The 7356-nt window shown below is 36.2% G+C and overlaps 1 long non-coding RNA gene across 1 annotated transcript; it reads left to right on the forward strand.

Annotated features, from left to right (window-relative positions):
* Positions 1-368: 368 nt before the first annotated feature.
* On the forward strand, positions 369-6833 carry LOC115277849. The gene is made up of 3 exons (XR_003902546.1): positions 369-458; positions 5166-5311; positions 6796-6833. It is a non-coding gene; the product is annotated as an uncharacterized LOC115277849 (long non-coding RNA).
* Positions 6834-7356: the final 523 nt, after the last annotated feature.

Here is a 7356-nt window from a genome sequence, read left to right on the forward strand (position 1 = left end):
TATTCCCTTAAAACTGACTACCTGTGGGACTTTGATCTAGTTATTTAATTTTCTGTTATGTTTTCTGGGCAACAGAGTAGTCATAAGCAGGATCAATGTATGATAGATTGCAAATATGATAACAAACTTTTCTCATTGCTGCACTTATGCTATGGTGGTGTGATTTTACAGATCTTCATTTTAAGAAATGGAGCCTATGAATTTGTTCTTTGATTCTGAGTTGGCTATAACACTTTGTATTGGCCAGCGGATAATTAGCACTATGATGCAAGCAGAGACTAAAAAAATTGTTGAACAATAAGGTTTTCTCTCTACTTCTGCTCTTTAATTCCCACCACCACCACCATGTGACAAAGCCCTGGATGCCTGCTGTTTGATAGCTTACATGTGGCCCAGTCACTTCTGTCATCACCTACTATTGCCAGCCACTCCAAGCAACAGAGCCTTCCAACTGACTGGTAGGTGACTGTGTTCATGTAAGTGATCTTGGTTGAGACCAATAGAACAACCCCCTGAGACCACTTCAAACTGTTAACACATAGAACATGAGCTAAATAAACGGTTGTTTCAAGCCATTAGATTTTGGGGTTGTTTGCTATAAAGCAGACTGATACATAGAGTAACTATGTATCAGTATAGGTAACTGATACATAGAGTTAGTGGGAATTGAGGTTGGAGATGATTAAACTCTTGTTAGAGTTTGTGAATAGAAACACTGGAAGCATAAAATTCTCCATGACTATTTAAAATATGTATTAGAAGATGACAATGAATCATTATATTTGTTTTGAAAGCCAAGGGAAATAGCTAATTGTGATGATAACAGAAAGAAATAAAAGACATTCCTTTTTAAGAACATGAAGGAATACATATACCATGAGAAGTATCTTGAAATACATACTAAGTTCCTTAAAGCACAAATCCAGTCTCTATCTTACACTTAACTGAATTTGAAATTTTGTATTACTAGAAAGTGTAGACACATACTGTAGAATGTCAACCTAGAAAACATACTAGAAATTTTATTCACTTTGACTATATAAATTTATAATAAAACACTTTTGATTTTAATGTTTTATTCTCAATGTCACATGAATGAAAAAGTTTTTCCAGCCCTCTTTCCAATTGCAGAAGGAAAGATGACGTTTGGCATTAAAAGTTTATGGATTTCTCTGGAGATCTAGCTTTTATTAAGTGAAATTCTATTTCTGGTAAAATAGAATCTAAATTCCAATGAAGTCACTCATAAAATATACTTTGGAATAGATCTATTATTTAATTATTTAATTATATACGTGCATGTGTTTAATTCCTAGACATTGGCATATATACATCAGAAACAGAGAGAATATTGTCTTGGGTTCTAGATTTAGATATTGCCTATTGTTTTAACTTGATCAAATCATGTATCTGCTCTCTTTGTTTCCACACTACAAAATGAGAGTGTTGACTTAGGGTCTCTTTAGTACCTTTCCAAGATTCCATGATTAATGACAGAGGTTCTTGTTTTTAATTTCCTATTCTCCAACATAAACTAACCATTTAATTATCAATACCACTCTGCTCACATGAGTATTTCTTGTTTGCTTATGTAATTATGTACACATAAGGGGATTGATTCTTTATGTCCCATTCTTGTGGCAGTAAGCAGTGAATGGCCCAAACGTCCATTTATTCCATCTATTCAGTATAAGCTTCTTCCCAATCAATATTCTGTGGTCACTTTTCAGGACAATTCAGCCAAGAATGATCACCACAGGTACACCTTTAACCTTGTTATTGATTTGCCATCTTTGATTTATAAAGTGTATCACAATTTCCAATGAATGTTATTCAGCTGTGTTTGATTGCTTCAATGTTTAAAAGGTTTCATTATTGATTTGTTTTAATGGCAAATCACCTTCAGCATCCAATCTATGCTATGCGGTTTTTTAGAACATGTGAATATATTTCTTGCATTCAGTTTTCTTTCACTATTCTTATAATGGAATGGGAAAGGCTACAAAACCATTTTCATTCATACATTACATTTCGGTTATTGCATTGCTTGGTATTATTAAAAAAGGAAAGGGTTAAATTACCCTGAGGGGAGGAGAATTATGAAACAATACCAAACAATTGAAGGAGGCTCCTTAAAGAATGTGTTTCAAAAAGTGATAATAGATTAGCCATGCAGAGAGAGAGAATAGGAGACCAATTTCTGGATCTGATTTGAAGTCTCAAAAGACTAATCAAGATGAAAGAATCACTTCAACACTCTAGCTCACAATTTGGAACTCTCTTTATTAATGCAACCTTTTGTTGAAGGTATTTTCTCAGAAAAATTAAAATGCATCTTCTCCCCTATAAATGATATCATGTTAACTAATTCACACCTATCCTTTTAATAGCATGCATAAATTAAATTTCTTAGCTGAAAACCCTGTATGATTTAATGGTTATCAAAATGGAGCAAATAAACTCTACGGATTAATGGCAATGTATACCTTTAGCTATTAGGAGTAGAAATTTGGGCTGGCAGGGTTAGGTCTATTGAGAAACAAAAATTAAAATCAGTGCAGCCAGGGACAGCAAAATGTGTGTGCACATGCCTTGCTTACGAACGTGAGTAAGTCTACGAGTGACTCTTGATTCTCCTTACGATGCGTTCTGTGATTTCCATTCTTACATCCCATTCAGGATCTTACTCAGAAGCTAAGTGTGTAGCAGCTGTTTTTAAGAAGTGCTCCAGAAAATTCAGAATTGCACCAGAGTTTGAGTATCACTAATTTGGACTAATTCTCCCTAGAGGAAAGTGATCCATGAGAGGCCAGACTCTGAAATTAAGTAAAAATAGAGCTCTTTGTTAACACAGCACCTTTCCATGATGTGTTTTGGAGGACTAACTAGAGCAGTAAAAATTCAAACTGCAGCATAAGGATGTAAATAAGGTTTTAAATGAATAATCAAAATGCAATCAGGAGCAGGCAATGGATATGAAGAATCTAGAATTTTAAGATCTTTCCCTGGAAATTCTGTTATATATTTTGGGAGAAATTGTTTTTTCTTTTCAGTATGATCTGTAGGTGATTTTATAATTTGGCAACTTGGATTAGGTTTGTTTATAAGTCTCCCAGTTGATGTGAAGATGGGTGGTAGAGAAGGTTTCGAAGGGGTAAAGAAAGAAGAAATCTGTTTGTTTGGTAAGGATCTATATTGTTGTATCTCCCTCCAACGTAATGGACATTGAATATTGGGAATTGGGAGTGTGTGAAAACGTATAGAAACTGCTGGGCAGGTAAAGGTGGTTATCAGAAATTCTATCCAGATAGATGGATACAAGTCTGATGGTACAGGGCAGCATGCTGTCCAGCCTCACAGGATAGAAGGACCTATCTGTTCCAGCTTCAGAATGGTTGATTCCCAACCATCCAAATCAGTGTGACACTGGATGACAGCAGGCATTCGGGCTAACTAGTGCTCAGGAGCTAGTGCAGCAGAGCAGACATTGCCTTTTATAACTTTCCATATCCACTACAAGTACATTTACGACAAAGACTATGTCACATTTGCCACTAGGGATATATGAGGAACCAAATGAATATAGCTGAGCCTCATTATTTGTGGATTCCATATTTGTAAATTTGCCTAGTTGGTAACATTTATTTACAACCTCAGGACCAGAACTCAAGGCACTTTTGCAGTCATTCGTGGACATTTGCAAGGTGGGGAAGGATTGAGTTGCCCAATGTGCCCATTCCTAGCTGAGGCTGAACAGGACAGTACTCTGCCTTCTTGTTTCAGCTCTTGTACTATAAACAGTGCCCTTTTCACAATCTATTTACTGCCAAACTTTTGCATACTTGTGTTTTTTTTTATTGGTCATTACACTGTTTAAAATAACCCTCAAGTGTAGTGCTGAAGTGTTATGTAGTGTTGATAAGTGCAAGAAAGCTGTGATATGCCTTACAAAGAAAATATATATTAAATAAGTTTGGTCCAGGCATGAGTTACAGTGATGTTAGTTGTGAGTTCAATGTTAATGAGTCAAGAGTAAAGGCATACCTTGGAGATATTGCAGTTTCAGTTCCAGACCACTGTGATAAAGCAAATATCATTACAATTCCAAGTGAAATATTTTTTGTCTTCCCAGTGCATATAAAAGTACACTGTACCACAGTCTAGTGTACAGTAGCTTTATTCCTTAAAAACCATTGTGCATAGTTTGCTTACAAAACACTTTATAGCTAAAATATATTAACTATCATCAGAGCATTTAGTGAGTCATAATCACTGATTACAGATCACCGTAACAAATATAAGAAAAATTTTTAAGTTTGAAATATTGCAAGCATTACCAAAATGTGACACAGGGACATGAAGTAAGCAAATTGCTATTGAAACAAGGGTGCCAATAGATTTTCTTGATTTGGGGTTGCCATAAACCTTCAACTGATTAAAAAATGTAATTCTGTGAAGTTCAATAAAGGGAGCACAATAAAATAAGATATGCCTGTCTATATTGAATAAAGTTCCTAATGGCAGAAATACACATAAAACAAGGCTATATATTGATCATTTAAAGAAAATATAACCAGAATCTTGCAGGAACCTAACTTTCTATTTCCCCTAGGAGCAATGGTTCAGTATTTACTAATCCAGTGTTTGCCATGACTTTATAGAACATAAATGAGATAATTGTCTGCGGAGCATTAATCTTTGCCATGATAAGAATGGACAAGAAACATAGATTTTGACCTAAATGAAGCATTCTAAAACTTGGTTGTACAACTGTAGTCTCCTCTACACATATACCCAACCCTCTATTAAGCATAGTAGTTAAGTGTATGATCCAGTTTGGGGGGATAGTCTAGTACCAGATAATTCAGCTTTCCTTCTTCTGAAATAAAGATGCAAGCCAAGGTCAGCCTTAAATTCTGGACTAACATGAAAGGTAGAGAATGCTACCATGCAGTCGTTTTACAAAAACCTAAGTGTCAACTCTCGTGCATTGAATCCAATATGTAGGAAGTATGCCTTAACTTCAGTTTCTCTAAAGAAGGGGTGACAAAATGATGAGGTCCTGCTATACATACACATTATGTTTATATTACTTATCTATTGTTATGTAATAAATTACCCCCCCAGTATAGCAACTTTTAACAAATATTTGTTATCTCATACAGTTTCTCATTCTGGAATTCTGAAACAGTCTGAGTGGATGGTTCTGGCTCACATCCTGTCACAAGGTTATTGTCAAACTGTCTTCAGTCATCTCAAGACTCAGCCAAGGCTGAAGAATCAGCATCTAAGTTCACTCCAGTTCTTGTTGGTAAGATTCCATTCTTTAGTTACTGGCCAAAGGGCACCACCTTTCATCACATGGTCCTTTCCACAAGGTGTCAGTATTCTTATAATATGGCAGCTCACCTCCCTGAGAGCAAGTGACTACACTCAAACACACACATGCACATAGACAACATCAAGATGGAGGCAGTAGTCTTTAGAACCCAAACATGGCAATGATATACCCTTCACTTCTGCTATACTTTGTTGATCACACAAACTTTGGTACAATCTGGGAGAAAATTACACAAAGGTAAGGATACCAGGAGTGGGGATGAATGGGTCACATCTCTGAGGCTGGCTACTACAATGCACTAAGTGACATTTTCACTAAGATCAGATCTAAACCTGAAGGGGAAGAGGGAAAAATGGAAAAATTTAAAAAAATAAAGAGGGGAGAGTAACATCAGAAACAAAATAGGGCAGAGAGGACCTCTGTTAACAATTTTTTTAGTCGGTGACCTGATGAACCTGAGGAAATTAATTGCATATAAGTGGTGGCTGAAATAGGAGGAAGAAGACAGAAAAAGTGAGAAAGAAAAATAGATAATATTGGTACTAGACTTAGGGGAAATCTAATTCATGGAGAATCATTTGGCCTTACCAAGCCCAATTTAAAAAAATGCAACAACAACAACAACAACAAAAAGAAACCAAAGGTTGTTTGTTAAGTCAGTGAGTAAATGGATTAAAATTCTATTCAATAACCAGATAAAGAAAATGAGGTCCATAAAGACCTAGAAAATGCCAAAAACTTTGTTCCACTGCCTCATAAGTTATGACTTAGATGAATTCTCTTGGGTAATAGCCTTGTTCTGCCATGGTTTCCTCAGTGTTTTCCAAATGCGTGTAAGAAAACACTGCAGTTAGCAAGTGGCAAAGCAACCTCTAATCTGATTCTGCAAGACTGTCTACTGTTGAACTTTTACTAGATGTTAGCATGATGTTAAATGATGGGTAAATATTCATATGCATGACAATGCTACAGAGGAAGTATATATAATTGGTATAATTTTCCAAGGGCATATATTTACAGCCTTGGCTTGAAACATTGTTTGAAATGTCTCTATAGTGTCATCTAGAGCATGGTGATCCAATGCTCTGTTGTCACTCAGCACAGTTGTATGCTTAGAAGAAAGTCAGTATTTCTTTCTCACTCTCATCCCCCGCATGATAGGAAGCTTTTGGAGGTTGGAAACATCAACTTTGCTCTCTTTCATCGCATACCAGTGTGTATACTAGGTGATCCACAAATATTGAGTGATTGCCACAAAGCTTCTCTTCCCTATCATAAAACTAATTGCCTCCAGTGGGTGTTCAATTCAAATCAATTTGATTCAACAAACATGTATTGACAACTTCTCATTCTGCTGGCACAAAACCAGTTATAATGTGTGCTTTCAGCCCCCAGGCACATTTTAAAATATTTTTCCAAATTGAAAGTCAAACAGTATCTGATTCCTTTGCCAGTGACCACTGGAGCCAAGTTGGAATTAGCATCAACAATGAGAGCAGTCCCGACAGCGAAGACGACACTGCTTTCTCTGAGCCGAGGTTTTCACTTCTGGCATCTTTCATCCCACTACTTGTCCAGGCAAACACAACTAAGCCAAGGCATTAGATTGGCTAAAACCGCAGCTTCTGGTCAGAATCTGGTAAAATGTCACCATGGCATGTAAGTGGATACCACTTGCATGGGGAGATCTCTGATAAGTTATTATTTTTACTAGGTTTGTCTTGAGTAATTTGTACTCTTGGACTGGACTTAATGTATGCAAATAAATGCATTCACACTCAGAAATAATGACTCTGAAAGTTTGGCCACTGGTATTCAGATGATGCTCCCTTTTGAAAACTCCTCTTCTGAAATGACTTTCAGAACCAAGTTTAAGAACCACAAAAAAAAGAAAGTACACCAATCACATTTTTTTTCTGGCGCAGGTATCACAGTTAATTTATTTCCCATGATGAATACTGCCATGCAAGATTCTCAAAGCCTTACTCAACCTCCTCGTTTAATAAAGGAAATGT

The sequence above is a fragment of the Suricata suricatta genome, chromosome 14 (assembly GCF_006229205.1).
Source record: "Suricata suricatta isolate VVHF042 chromosome 14, meerkat_22Aug2017_6uvM2_HiC, whole genome shotgun sequence".
Lineage (NCBI taxonomy): Eukaryota > Metazoa > Chordata > Mammalia > Carnivora > Herpestidae > Suricata > Suricata suricatta.